At 42.2% G+C, this 15,679-nt stretch overlaps 1 long non-coding RNA gene across 1 annotated transcript in view; it reads left to right on the forward strand.

The window, feature by feature from the left end:
• Positions 1-14,480, forward strand: part of LOC137625049 (uncharacterized) — a 98,658-nt gene extending 84,178 nt beyond the window's left edge. Inside the window, exons 2-3 of the long non-coding RNA XR_011040818.1 lie at positions 13,147-13,275; positions 14,233-14,480. This is a non-coding gene — a long non-coding RNA (uncharacterized lncRNA). The remainder of the gene's footprint in view (positions 1-13,146; positions 13,276-14,232) is intronic.
• Positions 14,481-15,679: the final 1,199 nt, after the last annotated feature.

The raw sequence follows: 15,679 nt of genomic DNA on the forward strand, positions 1-15,679 counted from the left end.
ACAGGTGTTAATACAGCCTTTACTTCCGACGTTTATAAGCCTGCCTTGTTTTGTTAAATTATTTCAATCAAATGTATTGATATAGACGTAATGTAATCATAAATCACATAATTGATAATGTACAGTGAACCATTTTTAATTTAAGTTAATACCCTACCTGGTGTTTTTTTTTTTTTTTTTTTTTTTTTTTATACACCGGTCAATCTTGCCTCTCTCACCCCCCCCTCCCACCTGAACATATGAACTTAATGAAAGTAAACATTTCACGTAATCCAATCATGACAACAGGTGTTAAAATAATAATCATCATCTCCTCCTACGTCCATTGACGCAAAAGGCCTCTGTTAGATTTCGCCACTCGTCTTTATCATGAGCTTTTAATCCAATACTCTAAAATTAATGGAATATAATGCTATTGGTAAACAATCTATTAAGATACATAGCCATACAGACTGGGCATTGCATAACTTTTATGGACACTGAAATGCTGTAAGATTCAGTATGTACAGTATAGGCTATGCGTTGTGTGTATGTATAATACTGTTTAGGAAAAGTGCTTTTGGCTCGGGCCAGAATTCGAACAAATGTTTCAAAATTGAAATATAACTGACATACAGTAGATGTAAAACACACACATTGTATGTATATATATATATATATATATATATATATATATATATATATATATATATATATATATATATATATATATAATGAGTATGTATGTTTATATATGTGTACATGTATATATATATATATATATATATATATATATATATATATATATATATATATATATATATATATATATATATATATAATATATATATATATATACATACGATGTATGTATGTTCGTATGTGCATGTATGTATATGAATGTATTTATGTGTGTATATATATATATATATATATATATATATATATATATATATATATATATATATATATATATGTGTGTGTGTGTGTATACAGTGTGTGTGTGTGTATACACAGAGAGAGAGAGAGAGAGAGAGAGAGAGAGAGAGAGAGAGAACTAAGTCTAAATTATGTATGAGAGATTAGTCAATTTATATTTTCGCTAAAGTACATTAGTTTGGATTCTTTCTCTCGTGACTATTGAAATTAATTACAGAATTATGAATAACTTTATCCCAAAACACATTTCCTTTGCAGCATGTTGTATATCCTGGTCTTTCTTCCTCCCAACCAACAAGACAGTAAAAATATACTCAACGCAGTGAAAAATGACTGATATGTGATGACACCTGGTTTTAAACGGATTCCCAGATAGGTGCCACATCTCCACAGATCACTGGCTTGCGTTTTCTCCACCCCACCTCCTTACCCTGTCTCTGTCTTTCTCTCTGTTTTTCTATATATTTGTGTATTTTTTAAATTGCATCCGAAATTATTCTATCGTTAGTTTTTGACCAGCATTTAGGGAATTTTCAAGGCCTCAAATCCGGGAAATGTATATGGATATAAGGCAATTCTTGTAATGAAGGCAAGGTTAAATACTTAAATTTCAGGGGAAAATACACAGATGATGTATGTGACCTATGCAAAGATGATGATGATACAGAACGTTTATTTTCATGGCCAAAATTAAGACAGTTAATGAAACATTAGCGTAGGTATGTTGCAAAACCCTAGCTGGTGTCAATTCATATACATAAGTAGGGCAATGCATACGAAAGAAGTTTTAAAAAGTTCAAACTGACCATAACCAGGTTGCCAAAATTGGTATTGTTTTAAATTTTAAGTTATCCCAACAGATTTCAAGGTAGATAAAGATTTTCATTAATAGTGTAGTTTATGGTATGGGGGAAATAAGCTTAATTACAATAATATATTTAAGCTTAGAAGCTTTGCACCAATTTTGCGATAGTGACAAACTTATTTTGTTGAGTAAACAGTTAGGAACCAAGAAGGAACTCGTATGCTATGTACTGCCTATATAGACCTGTAATGGCCTGTCCCTCTGCTACAAGCTTACCATATATCTACCTATATAGCTAAGATAATTCAGTTATATAGAATGTAAATGTTTAACCCTGATAAAGCGAAACATTACCATTAAGAAGCATTACTGTTTTTATACTTTTAAACGGCGGTGGCACCAAGCGCCCGGTTAAAAAGTACGAAGGATGTAAACAAATATTCAAAAACGGAAAATAGTTGGATTATTTTTAGTTAGTGAAACAAATATAGTAAAGAAAAAAGAAGTATTTGTTATAAGTATGTGAGTATTGAGTATTGTAAACGAAGTTTATTTAATGAAAGTACTTTCAAACCGTATTAGACAGACCAGGTCTCTTCCCTCGGCTATTTCTCGCTGTGTTTAGTCTATTCCAGATGTTATAGGCAATAAAAATAAAATTAATGAGTAAGCGAGTGAGTGAGATTTAAAGAGTAGACTAAACTTGCACTGAAGTTTTAGTACGTTGCAGTGCCCATAGGACTTTTTTGGAGCCTTTGCATATCAGCGGCCAGTTCCCTTCCGCGTGCAGAGAGTTAGAATTTTTGGTTTCATTGTATATTATTCCATGGTAGTGTAACCTAGGAAAAAAACTACTGTTTCTTATAGAATAAATTACGCTCTCTTCGAAAATGACACGTTCCCGTCTCAAATTGATAGTTTCAGAAATAAATATACATCTATATCCTTCGATAATGGGGGACCCCCTATGGAACTCGGGGTTTTGGGTGGGGAAAACATACTGGGGAATCGATATATAAACGTAAAACAAGCCTTTTCTTCTCTATTTATTACCTTCTTGAAATTATAATAACCGGAGGAAAATACAAAACAGTATATCTTAATAAACTTTGGAGGCGTCGTTGCAAAGATTGTGTCATGAAAAAATACAGTAACCAGTGCTGCCAACGTCCGATGTAGATCAAATGTTATTTTGTGACCTGTCATACTACTAGGCTAGGTTAGGTGGGTTTGTTAGGTTCTGTGCCCTCTTTGTACTTTTTATATATTGGGTATATGGAGAAATTATTTAAAATTCGTATGGAAATATCTATCATTGCTATCGTTAGTAATGTCAGCGTGCCATTGGTAACTCTGTGTACCATACGTCAACGTTGGTAACACTGTATTATTGGTAACGTTGCTAATGTTATCGTTCGCAGTACATTCGTAAGAGAAGTGACACCGTGCAACTTAAAGTTAGCCGAATTGGTTGATCTGTTTGTTTCCGATTGAAATGAACAGCAAATTCGGTTAAATCACGTTATTTACTATAGGAAAACATATATTTTCTGTTTGAAATCTCACCCTGTAATACAATAAAAAAATTACCGTTCCTTCTACGTGCAGAGTTGGAATTTTCTTCCCCTTTTCTTGTCGGTTTTTCTGCAAACCTCTCTGCACAAGAACACCACTTAACTTAAACTTAATCCAGCTAACCTAACTTACAAACGTGTCCTTACCTACTTACTTAAGGGAGCGTTACCTCACACTGTCATATTCTTAATCGGCCGTCATCTCGCATACAAGTGGCTGCTATCATATATACACCCCGATTTTTTTCTTATATATTCTTTAATTCCTTGAATTATACTGCGTAGTTATCATTGTTGAATACTCGTAAAACTCGACAGTTTTTTAAAACTATATGAAAATCTAGTATCCCCCAGTCATCTATAGAATGCGGGGTTTGCTGTGAACTTCAGGCTGCATATTTGAAAGCTCTCAAATCGATACTTAACTAGTTTAGACACTTATTTGTTGACTGTGATTTATCCCAAATTTCTTGTCTTTGGGCCATCCAATTATTATTGTCATCGCTCAAATTTTGGAAGTTATTCTGTGAAGCAGTCGTAGCTTAATCTGTACATCGGCAATCCCATCTTGGTTGTAATACCTCTTATTAATCAATCGTGCTTTTCATATTCTTCAGTTTCCTAAGTTGCTTTATAGGTACAGTAATGTAAATAGCTGGTAATAGTTCATTATCGTAATGTGTTAATTGCATTTTAATAGAACTTGTACCGGTAACTAGGTATTGCCACTCCTGAAATGGGTGTGCACTTGCCTACCACTGACAAAGGTATGAACTGTGATCGCTTCGCTAGCTGCATGAGCTCCTCGTAGGCATATGCACGCTCACGAACATGTTCAGTGCTGGGGCTAGTCAACAATCATTTTAATGAATAGTACTTACCTGGCAGTTATATATATATAGCTTAAGTCTCTGACTTCCGGCAGAATTTATTCGAAAATCGCGGCAACCGCCTTGTGGTGGTTGTGCGGTTAGGTGTTTAACAACCCTTACAGGGTGGTACCTGGAATCATTCCCGTTTTCTGTTCCTCAGATCATCTCTGCCGGCTGGATCGACAACATCGTTGGTCCGCCATTAAGAGTTTTTCGAATCGCTTTCCCTACATCGCTGTTTTGGTCTTCGTTTGGTGAAGTACACTGTTTTGGGGAATTGGCAATCGTGTTTTGTTATTATTAGTATACTTTTTGCTTTGTTAATCATGAGTGAAAAACTTCATATTCGTGTATGTGCGAGTGATGTATGCAAGGTGAGGTTACCGAAATTGTCGGTTGACCCTCACACAGTTTGTATGGGTTGCAGGGGGTTTTAATGTGCACTAAATAATAGGTGCAAGGAATGCGAGGGTTTAAATGAAGATGATTGGTTAGCTATGATGCGTTATGTGCGCAAACTAGAACTCGATAGTTAGAGCTAAATCAGAGTCAAAGTCTGCTAGTGAAGCTAATATAGATATTTCTATTGACCCTTTGTTTCCTCTTTGGAAGTAGTTTCTTTCCCTTGAGGTAGTAACTCCTGCCCCTTCTGCATGATCTGCGCCTGCGGATGACCCTCGGTATGCCAGGATGGCTGCTGAGTTGGAGGCCATTAAAACACAACTTGCAGCCTTTAAAAGTAAGGGTGAAAGGGGTATTAGTGCTTGTGAAAGTGCAGTGGAGGTGGCGGCTGATCGAACCTGTCATACCCCTAGGTCTAGACCTCTACCAAGCTCCCAGGACCAAGGGAGAAGGTACGTCGACAGCCGAAAGGGGGTGAGAGGTGCTTATCCTCGGTCAGTCGTCTCCTCAGACAGTCCTGTTGCGACCTCCCAGGCTGCTCTTGGCTGCCGTAGAAAAGGCGTGTCGAATACGTTAGTGTCTTCACCTGATCCTTCTCCCAGACGCAAGTGGCAATATGAATCGTCAAGACCGACGAAGAGAAGGTGGGACCGGGATGTGCAGTCTCGCTCTCCCTTTCCCGGTTCGAGTAGCTGAGAACTTGAACCTTCTGAGGACGACTTCGATGTTGTTCCTGTTAAAGGAACGAAACCGAGAGTCCTTAGCCCAGTTAAACCTGCTAAACTTCCTGCTTCTGCTACCAGCGCTCCCAAACAGCCGCCTCCTTCGGAACCGCGAGAACCAGCAGAAGTTGCTAAAGCTTTCATGGCGGTTATGCAGGAACAGCTTTCATCGTTAGTGCAAGCTTTCAGCCGCCCTCCTTCCCAGTCCGACAGACGTAAGGATGTCTCTTTGCCGGTTAAGAGATAGTCTTCTAGGAGGGAACGAAGTGCCTCTCCAAGGGAACCTCTACGCACTTCGTCGGCCGTACGACACCGCGCACCCTCTTCATCGGCGCGACGCCAGGACGTTACTTCCTCTCGCTCTCGGCGCCAGAACGATACTGCCTCTTGCTCTCGACGCCAGAACGATACTGCCTCTTGCCCTCGGCGCCAGGACGATACTGCCTCTTGCCCTCAGCGCCAGGACGATACTGCCTCTTGCCCTCGGCGCCAGGACGATTCCACTTCTCGCTTGAAGCTCCAGGACGATTCGGCCTCGCGATTTAGGCAGCAGGACGAATGCAGCCTGCCTTATCAGGACGAATGCAGCCTGCCTATTCAGGACGATACCGCTTCTCGTCATCAGGACGATACCTCTTCTCGCCGCTAGGACGATAGCAGCGCTCGGCGCCAGGACGCTTCCTTCTCTAGGCGCCAGGACGACACCTACGCTCGGCGCCAGGACGCAAGCAACTCTCGGTGCCAGGCTGCTTGCAGCCCCCTTATTCAAGATGTAGAACCTGATCAGGAATTCGATGATGTATCGGAAGAGGAAGAGAAACCTACCGACTCTGCTAGCGAGTATAAAGTTCTGTGTCGCTCCCTTTTGTAACTACAGTATATGGGGAAGAATTCCAACCTTCGGCTACTCGTTCTCCTCAGTCACAATTCACCAGGAAGAAGGCTACAAAGCATTCGACCTTCATCAAGATGAAGCTTTCAATTTCTGCCAGGAAAGCGCTCGTTAAGGTGGGTGATTGGATGAAGGACCGGAGGCAAGCAGTCAAGACCACCTTTTCTTTCCCTCCATCTCGACTCGCTTCCAAGGCTGGTATGTGGTATGAGATGGGGGAACCATTGGGTCTAGGATTGCCTGCCTCCTCCCAAGGTGACTTCTCTGGTCTTGTGGACTCTGCAAGAAGACATGCTCTGAAGTCTGCCAAAGTGATGTGGTCCATGTCGGAACTTGATCACCTCGTCAAGGGAATTTTCATGGTTTTCGAGGTTTTTAGCTTCCTAGACTGGTCTCTCGGGACTCTGCCCAGGAAGACAGAACTTCTGGAAGTAACGAAGGATCTGACGAGTATCATGTCCTGCATGGACAAAGCTCTAAGAGATGGGGCTAATGAGTTGGCTTCCCTTTTCTCAGCAGGGGTCTTGAAGAAGAGGGCCCTGTTGTGCTCTTCACCTCTAGGTCGGTGACTGTTGCCTAGAAGTCGGAACTGCTTTATGCCCCTCTGTCACACCATCTCTTTCCTGAAGCTCTGGTCAGAGATATCTCCCTTTCTCTGGCACAAAAGGCTACTCAGGACCTTTTATCTCGGTCTGCTAGAAAGCCTTTGCCTGTCACTCCTGCTCCTCTGAAGAAGGAAGAGATTAAGTTCCAGCAGCCCTTTCGGAGTAGGGCTTCCTCAAGAGCGGATTTCAGGGAGAGGAGACAAGAGTCAGCGCCAAGGACCAGCAGAGGTTCGTTTAGGCCCCGATCCAAGAAATGAGATGGAAGTCCTCCAGTCAACAGTAGGGGCAAGACTCACTTTTTTGGCAGTCTTGGAAGAGGAGAGGGGCGGACACCTGGTCCCTCTCGGTCATCAAGGAAGGTTACAAGATCCCCCTTTTAAAGAAGCCTCCTCTCTCAGACACTCCCCTAGCCTTAGTAGCGCAGTACGCCGACACGGGGAACCAAGAGGCTCTTCTGGAGCTAGTCGACCAGATGTTGGTCAAGGGAGCAATAGAGCCAGTTCGGGACCTTACCTTCCCAGGCTTTTACAATTGCCTGTTTCTGGTTCCCAAGAACTCGGGTGGATGGAGACCAGTCCTTGATGTCAGCTCTCTGAACGCCTTCGTGGAGAAAACAAAGTTCTCCATGGAGACGACTCGGTCCATGCTGGTAGCAGTTCGTCCAGGCAACTGGATGGTATCTCTCGACCTGCAGGACACTTATTTTCACATCCCCATTCTTCCGACTTCAAGGAAATATCTGAGATTTGTGATTCAGGGCAAGTGCTTTCAATTCAGGGCACTTTGCTTCGGGCTCAGCACGGCTCCTCAAGTTTTCACCGGGCTAATGGAGAACGTGGCAGGCTGGTTACATCAGGAGGGGATAAGGGTATCCTTCTATCTGGACGACTGGCTGATTTGATCATAGTCGAAAGAAAAATGTCTGGAGGACCTACAGAAGACGTATACGATGACTCAGGACCTGGGACTTATCATCAACAGGGAGAAGTCTCAGACTGAACCGAATCAGACTATTCTCTATTTGGGGATAGTTCTGAATTCAATTCTTTTTTGGGCTTCTCCCTCCCAGGAAAGGCAGACCAGGTGCCTAGAGAAAGTCAAAAGATTTTTAAAAAAAGCAGGAATGCTCAGCGAAGGAGTGGATTAGTTTGCTGGGAACTCTATCCTCCCTAGAGCAGTTTGTCTCGTTGGGGAGACTGCACATGAGACCTCTGCAACACTTCCTCGCAAAGGTATGGAACAGGAAGACCCAGGAGGACTCCTTTTCCTTTCCCATTCCGACAGAGATCAAGGATCTTTCGATGTGGTGGCTGGACCCAGCTCTGTTAGGAGAAGGGATCTCCTTGTACAAGAAGAACCCCGACCTAGTGTTATTCTCAGACGCGTCTGAGTCAGAGTGGGGAGCAACACTAGGGAACAAGGTCTCAGGCGTTTGGGAAGGAAGTCAGGTCAGTTGGCATATCAACAGGAAGGAGTTGATAGCCATTCTGTTGGGGCTAAAAGCCTTCGGAACCTCGGTGTCAGGGAAGACTGTGGAGATCAACTCGGACAACACCACAGCTCTCGCGTACATCAGGAAACAAGGGGGAACTCACTCCCCCTCTCTGTTCAGAACAGCGAGAGAGCTTTTCCTTTGGGCGAGCGAGAACAGGACTCGGCTGTTGACGAGCTTTGTTCAAGGGAAAAGAAACATCAGGGCAGACATGCTCAGCAGGAGGGGACAAGTTCTTACCACAGAGTGGACTCTCAACCCGCAAGTCTGTCAGAGCCTCTGGAAGTTGTGGGGCAGACCTGTAATAGACCTTTTCGCCTCCAACTTGAACAAGAGGATCCCCAACTACTGCTCCCTAGTCCCGGACGAGGAAGCGGTAGCAGTGGAAGCCTTCTTGATAGATTGGACGGAGATGGACATGTATGCGTTTCCCCCCGTTCAAGATCATCAATCTGGTAGTCAGAAAATTCGCGAATGATCCTAGTGGCTCCATTCTGGCCTGCAAGGGAATGGTTCACGGAAGTGGTGGGCATGCTGATGGACTTCCCAAGAAGACTCCCGGCAAGTCCAGATCTTCTCAGACAGCACCACTTCGAGAGATATCATCAAAACCCCTTCGCTCTCAAACTGACTGCCTTCAGACTGTCAAGAAGCTTGTTAGATCTTGAGGCTTTTCAGCACAAGCGGCGAAAGCTATTGCCAGAGCAAGGAGGATCTCGTCACAAAGAGTCTACCAGTCTAAGTGGGAGACCTTTAGAGCTTGGTGCAGGCGGCAAAAAATTTCCTCGACCACTACCTCTCTGAGCCATATTGCAGACTTTTTATTGTACCTCAGACAGGATGCTAAGCTGGCTGTATCTACCATCAAAGGATACAGGAGTATGCTCTCGACTGTCTTTAGGCATAGAGGCCTAGAGTTGTCCCAAGATAAAGATTTGCAGGACCTCATTAGGTCTTTTGAGACGACGAAACAGGTACAATTAAGACCCTCATCTTGGAACCTGGATGTGGTGTTAAAGTTTTTGTGCTCCAAAAAATTTTAACCTATCTCGCAAGCTTCTCTTCGAGAGAAAACCATCTTCCTTGTGACTCTAGCGACTGCCAAAAGGGGTCAGCGAGGTCCAGGCGATTGAGAAGCGGGTAGGCTTCAACCAGAATGGAGCGGTTTGTGCCTTAAGGTTCGACTTTCTCGCTAAGAACGAGAACCCTTTGAAACCCTGGCCTAGGATGTTTGAGGTCCCTAACCTCACGAACCTAGTGGGTCAAGAGCAGGAAAGACTTCTCTGCCCGGTTAGGGCCCTCAAAGCTTATTTGGCTCACACTAAGAACGTAAGAAGTGCATCCAGTTCGTTATGGTGGTCAGTGAAGGATCCACAAAAACCCCTGTCAAAGAATGCTTTGTTCTTTTTCCTGAGGGAGACTATTAGGGAAGCCCACCTCTTATGTGAGTAGGAACACTTCGCCCTGTTGAAAGTACGGGCTCACGAAGTGAGAGCCATTGCTACCTCACTGGCATATCAGAAAAATATGTCGGTGAGGCAAATCATGGATGCAACGTTCTCGAGGAGCAACTCTGTCTTTGCTTCTCATTACCTGAGAGAGGTGAGAGTAGACTTTGACAAGTGTTTTACCTTGGGCCCAGACGTAGCTGCGGCTTCTGTATTAGGCAAAGGAGTTACTACCCCCACTCAACCTTAGTTTGTATGTATGTATGAGGGTTTGTGTTTTTATGATTGTCTGAGGACTTCGTCTTGTGGTACGGTTCCCTCAGTCTATATAGATAGTTTATATCTATTCTGCAAGGTTAGGTGGTTAGTTTTAGTAAGGTTGCAGGTTTTTATTATTGTGGGGCAAAGGTAGTTTCTGAAGACTAGTCAAGTTGTTGGTCTTACCCCCTTTGACAGACTCGATTGAGTTGTTTGCAGCATAGCAGGTCTACTCCTGGCTGAACACTCCTAAAGGAAAGCGACTCTAGAGGCAGTAACCTTTGAAGTCAGCTACCTTAGCAGGTAAGGAATCAAGGTGCGTTTTCTCCAACAACTCTCTTGTTTCCCAACGATGTTTACTGTCTGTTTCCCTCCTCCAAATGTGTGAATTTATATATAACTGCCAGGTAAGTACTATCCATAAAGATGGAGTTTTATGATAAAACAAAGTTTTATGAGTACTTACCTGGCAGTTATATATATATTTTAAAGCCCACCCACCTCCCCTCAGGAGACAGGTCGGGCAAAGATGATCTGAGGAGCAGAAAACGGGAATGATTCCAGGTACCATCCTGTAAGGGTTGTTAACCACCTAACCGCACAACCACCACAAGGCGGTTGCCGCGATTTTCGAATAAATTCTGCCGGAAGTCAGAGACTTAAGCTATATATATATATAACTGCCAGGTAAGTATTCATAAAACTTTGTTTTATCATAAAAACTCCATTTTCTTTAGAGCAATGATGTTGCACTTCGTCACGCACACAACATTCCCGCAAGCAACTCTGTGAGCTAGTGAGCTACCTCTGGTGCTCACAACCTTAAAACATGTAGGTGATGCTCTAACTCACGTACGAGCACTTACCCTGAGCAGAGAAGTTACAATTTGACACACCCACATGCAGACAAGCAAGCTAATACTGATGACAAAGGCTGTTGGCTTTGCCAGTTGTATGTAATACCCTCGCGGCCGAATGCACTCTCGTGAGGAGTAGCGAGGGCTCCAACCTCGACATAGGTAGTCTAGTCTCAACGGGGCTCCTCCTTCATTCCATCATAAGGGATACCTGTCATTAGGAAGGAGATCTCATTTGTGAACATTTATCGATGTTTTCCAATCAAGAATCTGGTGCAACGAATCGTTCGTTCGCACCTGGATTTTCTTTCTGCCCTACGGTACCCGTCACAGGGTATTTCTGCCGTAAGATTGGAGGAAACATTCCGTATGTATAGGAATATTTTTCTATCTGGGTTACTTGTCCGTAACAGAATTATGCATACAACTACCTGACCGACTAATGTGACTAAGATATGTCTTGATTTTGTCCTCCGAAAGTAGTTGCTTGTGACAGAGAGTTTGCTTGACAGCGAGTAACTAGGGGTGCCGTTATCCACTAGCGATAACTGGTCTACTCTGGTGCTTACCGATCTGTAAGTGGACATAGGCTACACGACCCCCTAACATTCCAGCAAAGGCAGTTGGTTGACAAGATTCATCATCCCTTTTCAGAGACAGTTGCTTCCAACTGATCGCAGAACATGAATGCGTTCGACTTGTAATATATACCTGTCAAGCAACCACTCTGTTCCCTCAGGCACTCTGGTGAGAATTTATCTTCCGCTTGGAGGTCAAATGATCCTGGTTCCTTTTAACTGAACCATCCAACCCTTTGGGATTTGATAATAGACACAATCCCCGTGTGGTGCTGGCTGCCCTACTGGGTAGTTAGCTGACCTGGTAGCTCAGAGTCTGTCTTGGCTTCCGAGGGAATAGGAAGGGAAAACTTAAGTTTTACCTGGAATGGTTGCTTGTACAATCTGTCGACAGCGGGGCATCCCTCTCACCCGCCTTACTAGGGGAGGAGGCTGATAGAAGACCCCAGGGTTTAATCCTTCATGGCCCTAGTCCTCCGAGTGAGGTGACACTTCCCTTGGCTTTTCCCCTTCCGTTGACTCAAAATCAGTAACTTTGACCACTGGTTATCGCAAGGTCATCCTCTATGGTTATACCTAGAGTCATCCTTTCAGTGTCAGTCTGCCAGTACAAGGTGCGAGGCTCCAGCCTACGCTCAACCCCTCAAGTTTTCACAAGAATGTTCACTCTACTTACAACCAGGGTCAAGGCCTCCTCATCCCCTAGACGAGTGAGCAAATTTTAGCAGACTCTGGGGAGATGTTTGTCTGACACTGAGTCAACCTTTTGGGGGTGTTTTTCCTTGTCTCGAGATAAAACTGCTAGAATTCCTCCTAGCAACCTCCATGAGAACTGGCAGTTTTAGAAATGCAAAAACCTGTCGAGAGATCAAGTTGCTCCGTCCAACCAGGGAGAAGAACTTTGGGAAGCAAATGTCCCTTCCTCAAGCGAGACTTTTTCTGGCGTACTGATGACTGCGCCTGCTGGAGTAGCTAAGAATTCTTTGGCCCCTGTGAAAGTTATAACTCAAGTCCTCTCCATTGGTAACTGGTCCTGTCAGTGTTAGCAGAGATTTTATGGACTTAGGAGTCTGATAGGATCAGAGGGGGATTAGACTTTTTGCATGTTTTGACAGCATCCAAAATATTGGTCCATGAACCCCCTTTTCACATTAATTATATCCTTAGAAGTCTGTGGAGGAACCTGGGTAAGGCCTACATCCAACATAGGACTTTTGAAGGCTGAAATGACGATATCCTTACACAGTGCTCCATCTCTTGTGTAACCTTCCTTAGAAGGATGTCTGGAACTTCCCAAATATTAGTGCACACGCTACCACGTCCTCGCCTATTGGCGCTGGGGTCTCAATCTTTGTTGTGTTGAGGCCACCCTAATCAGATCAGCTTTACCTGAAAAAAGGCAGAATTGTGAGAAACTTCCAATGGAGAGCAAAAATAGATAAAGTGAACCACTATAGCATAAGTTTGAACCTTTGTCACATTTATACTCTGTTCTATTATATCTTAGAAATGCAAGACGTGAAATGACTATGCAAAAGTGAAACTTTAAAAGCTAATTGTGTAAGAGGCTTGAGCTAAGAAATAACTGATAAAGTAAGTGTAAGCAGTATTAGTTTTAATTATTAAACTCTGGTATTTAGTGCATTATTTTTCCTTAAACATGATGCTGTTAGATTCAGTAAGCTTGCTAATTCATATTAATTTTTGCGCTTCTATTTTACAGGAAGATTGTCGATAGAAGGATGTGAAGATGAACTATTCAAGCTTAAAATTTCTTGGAAAGAATAAGCCAAAGAAGATTTCTCTTATGACTGGACTACTTTACAAAGTTCTGAGTTATGAAAAAAAACAGGTATGTTTATTTGGAAAAGTAGTAATTAATAAAGTAGTGTAGCTACTTGTGAATGGTTTTAGTATGGTCTCCAGATCAGTAGCTGGTTATGTAAATTTTCTATAGTCTCGCTGAAATCATAACTACTATGGAATACAAAACCAATGCCTTTTTTAGCTTTGTGAATAATGTTAAGAATTCCCTCAAAATAGTATCTGTTGTTTTAGGAATTTTACCTTAATAAGGATTGATGGTGTAAAGGTTTAAAGGCCGCTCATGAATGGCAGAGGCAAGGGTTAGTGACATTGCCCTATCAAGCAGGACAATGCCCTAGAGACTGACCATATATACAGTACATATAATCAGCACCCAAGCTTCCTCTCCACCCAAGCTAGAACCAAGGAGAGCCAGGCAATGGCTGCTGACGAGTCAGCAGATAGACCTATAAGGTCCCCCCCATCCATAGCTCACAAGGATGGTGAGATTGCAGCGACCAAAGGAACTAACGAGTTCGAGTGGTACTCGAACCTCAGTCTGGCGTTCACCAGACAGGGACGTTACCATTTCGGCCACCACTGTATTAGTGAAAGATCATCCTGAATCTGTGAAGCAATATGCTCTTTTTTTTCCTTCTTTGTTTCTCATCTTGCCGAGAGCATGGCTGTTTTGTGTTGCTTAAAATTTTTCACATACTTATGTTCCTTGGTCAGAAATCTTGCTATGATTTTTTCCGAAAACTTTCAAATCCAATATGACACAAGAATTTGCAGAATGTATAGTTCTGTATTTTCAGTATTTTAAAAAACTAAAAATACCATATCTCGCCTTTTGCGTATTAAAGTGTTATTATGTAAAGTCATTATTTTTTCTGCCAGTACAGTATTTGATTTCCATTTACCTAAAGTCTTTATAGTGTAAGTTTTGTACAGCCTTCAGTGTGCTAATTGAGTAAGTTCTTATGTACAGTACATATTTCAGATTAAGTGGGCCGCGTGGAGACACAAAGGGTCGCACTGGGTGAAGAGAGCGCGGCGAGATGTTAATCACGTCGCGACCAGAAACTTACTGGTGGTCGAGACCTGGCTTAGCATGCTCTTTGACCCCGGGTCACCTCATGGCGTGTATTCATCTGCCCAGAGGTACCCACTATAGAAAACGGAGATAGGGGAAACTACATAAAATTCTGGTCGGTTGGGAGGAGATCCCAGATACTCCTAAGAAAGTAGTTCGAGTTAAGTACTGTTAGGAAAAATACAAATTACTTAAAATTTGTGATGTCTAAACTCTTTTTTTTTTTCAGCAATCAAAAGACAATGTGCTTCACCAAACTATTGCGCATTGTATTTTAACAAAGTTAAGGATGAATGGATATATTAAAGGAATTTTTTTAAGCAAAAAAATATTAAGCTAAGTATTGTAACCAATGGCTAACATAAAGAATTATTGATTTCTCATATCATTAAAATTTGACCTTTTGATTTTTTCCAGTTATACAATTATGAAGGTACCTAGTACTTATAAAACTTTGCATGCCTAATAAGTTCTGTAGCTTTAGTTGCTTCATAAATTTGAGAAGGCAAAAGTGTTTTGGATTATATTCAAAGGGACAATCATTTAGTCATTGAAGGAATAAAAGTAACTAGATATTCTTAGACAAGATCAGGGCATGAGAGATTGAAAAGTAATTTATTTTGCCTAATTGGCCTCAAATAATTTTGTGGAAAGGTGGCACAAGTGTTTTACATGAAATCTTTGCACATATAAACTATAGGTGAATAAATTGTTGAGACTTGACCGTAGGATTTAAGTAGGCACCATTTTAAATAACACTAGTAATTTCTCTTCAAAACCTTAAATTCAGTATTGTACAAAGGGTTTGGTACACATCAGGAATACTTAAGGGTAGAACTAGCAGTTCCTCCTTTGCTTAAACCAGTTTATACTGTTCCTTATTGTCAAAGGAGAAAGCAACCCTTTTGACTATTTGGTCATATGAACAGCAATGAGGAACTTATTACTTCCGCTAACAAAGTTGGAAGGAGGTTATGTTTTACCCCCTGTTTGTGTGTGTATGTTTATGAACAGCTTCCTGCCTGAAATTTTAATCGTAGAGTAATGAGACTTACAGGGATTAACTTATGTAAAAAGCTGGAAATGATTGATTTTAGGAGGTCAAGGTCACGGTTAAGCAAAATGTCCAATTCACGTAATCAGCCATAAGTTTGAACATCGTTGTCTTAGAGACTTCAAACTTGGTTTATATTTTGAGTGTATAAAAATCCACGCCAATTAATACATGCTAAGGTCGAGGTCGAGAAATAAGCTGTTGTGGCGTAGGTCTGCACTCTACTGAGTACCCCTCTAGTTCTTCCTATTTCTATTCTCTCAAAGCTAGACTAACTAGTTCAGCTTTTCAGTCCCATAA

Source organism: Palaemon carinicauda, chromosome 31 (assembly GCF_036898095.1).
Source record: "Palaemon carinicauda isolate YSFRI2023 chromosome 31, ASM3689809v2, whole genome shotgun sequence".
NCBI classification, from domain to species: Eukaryota; Metazoa; Arthropoda; class Malacostraca; order Decapoda; family Palaemonidae; genus Palaemon; species Palaemon carinicauda.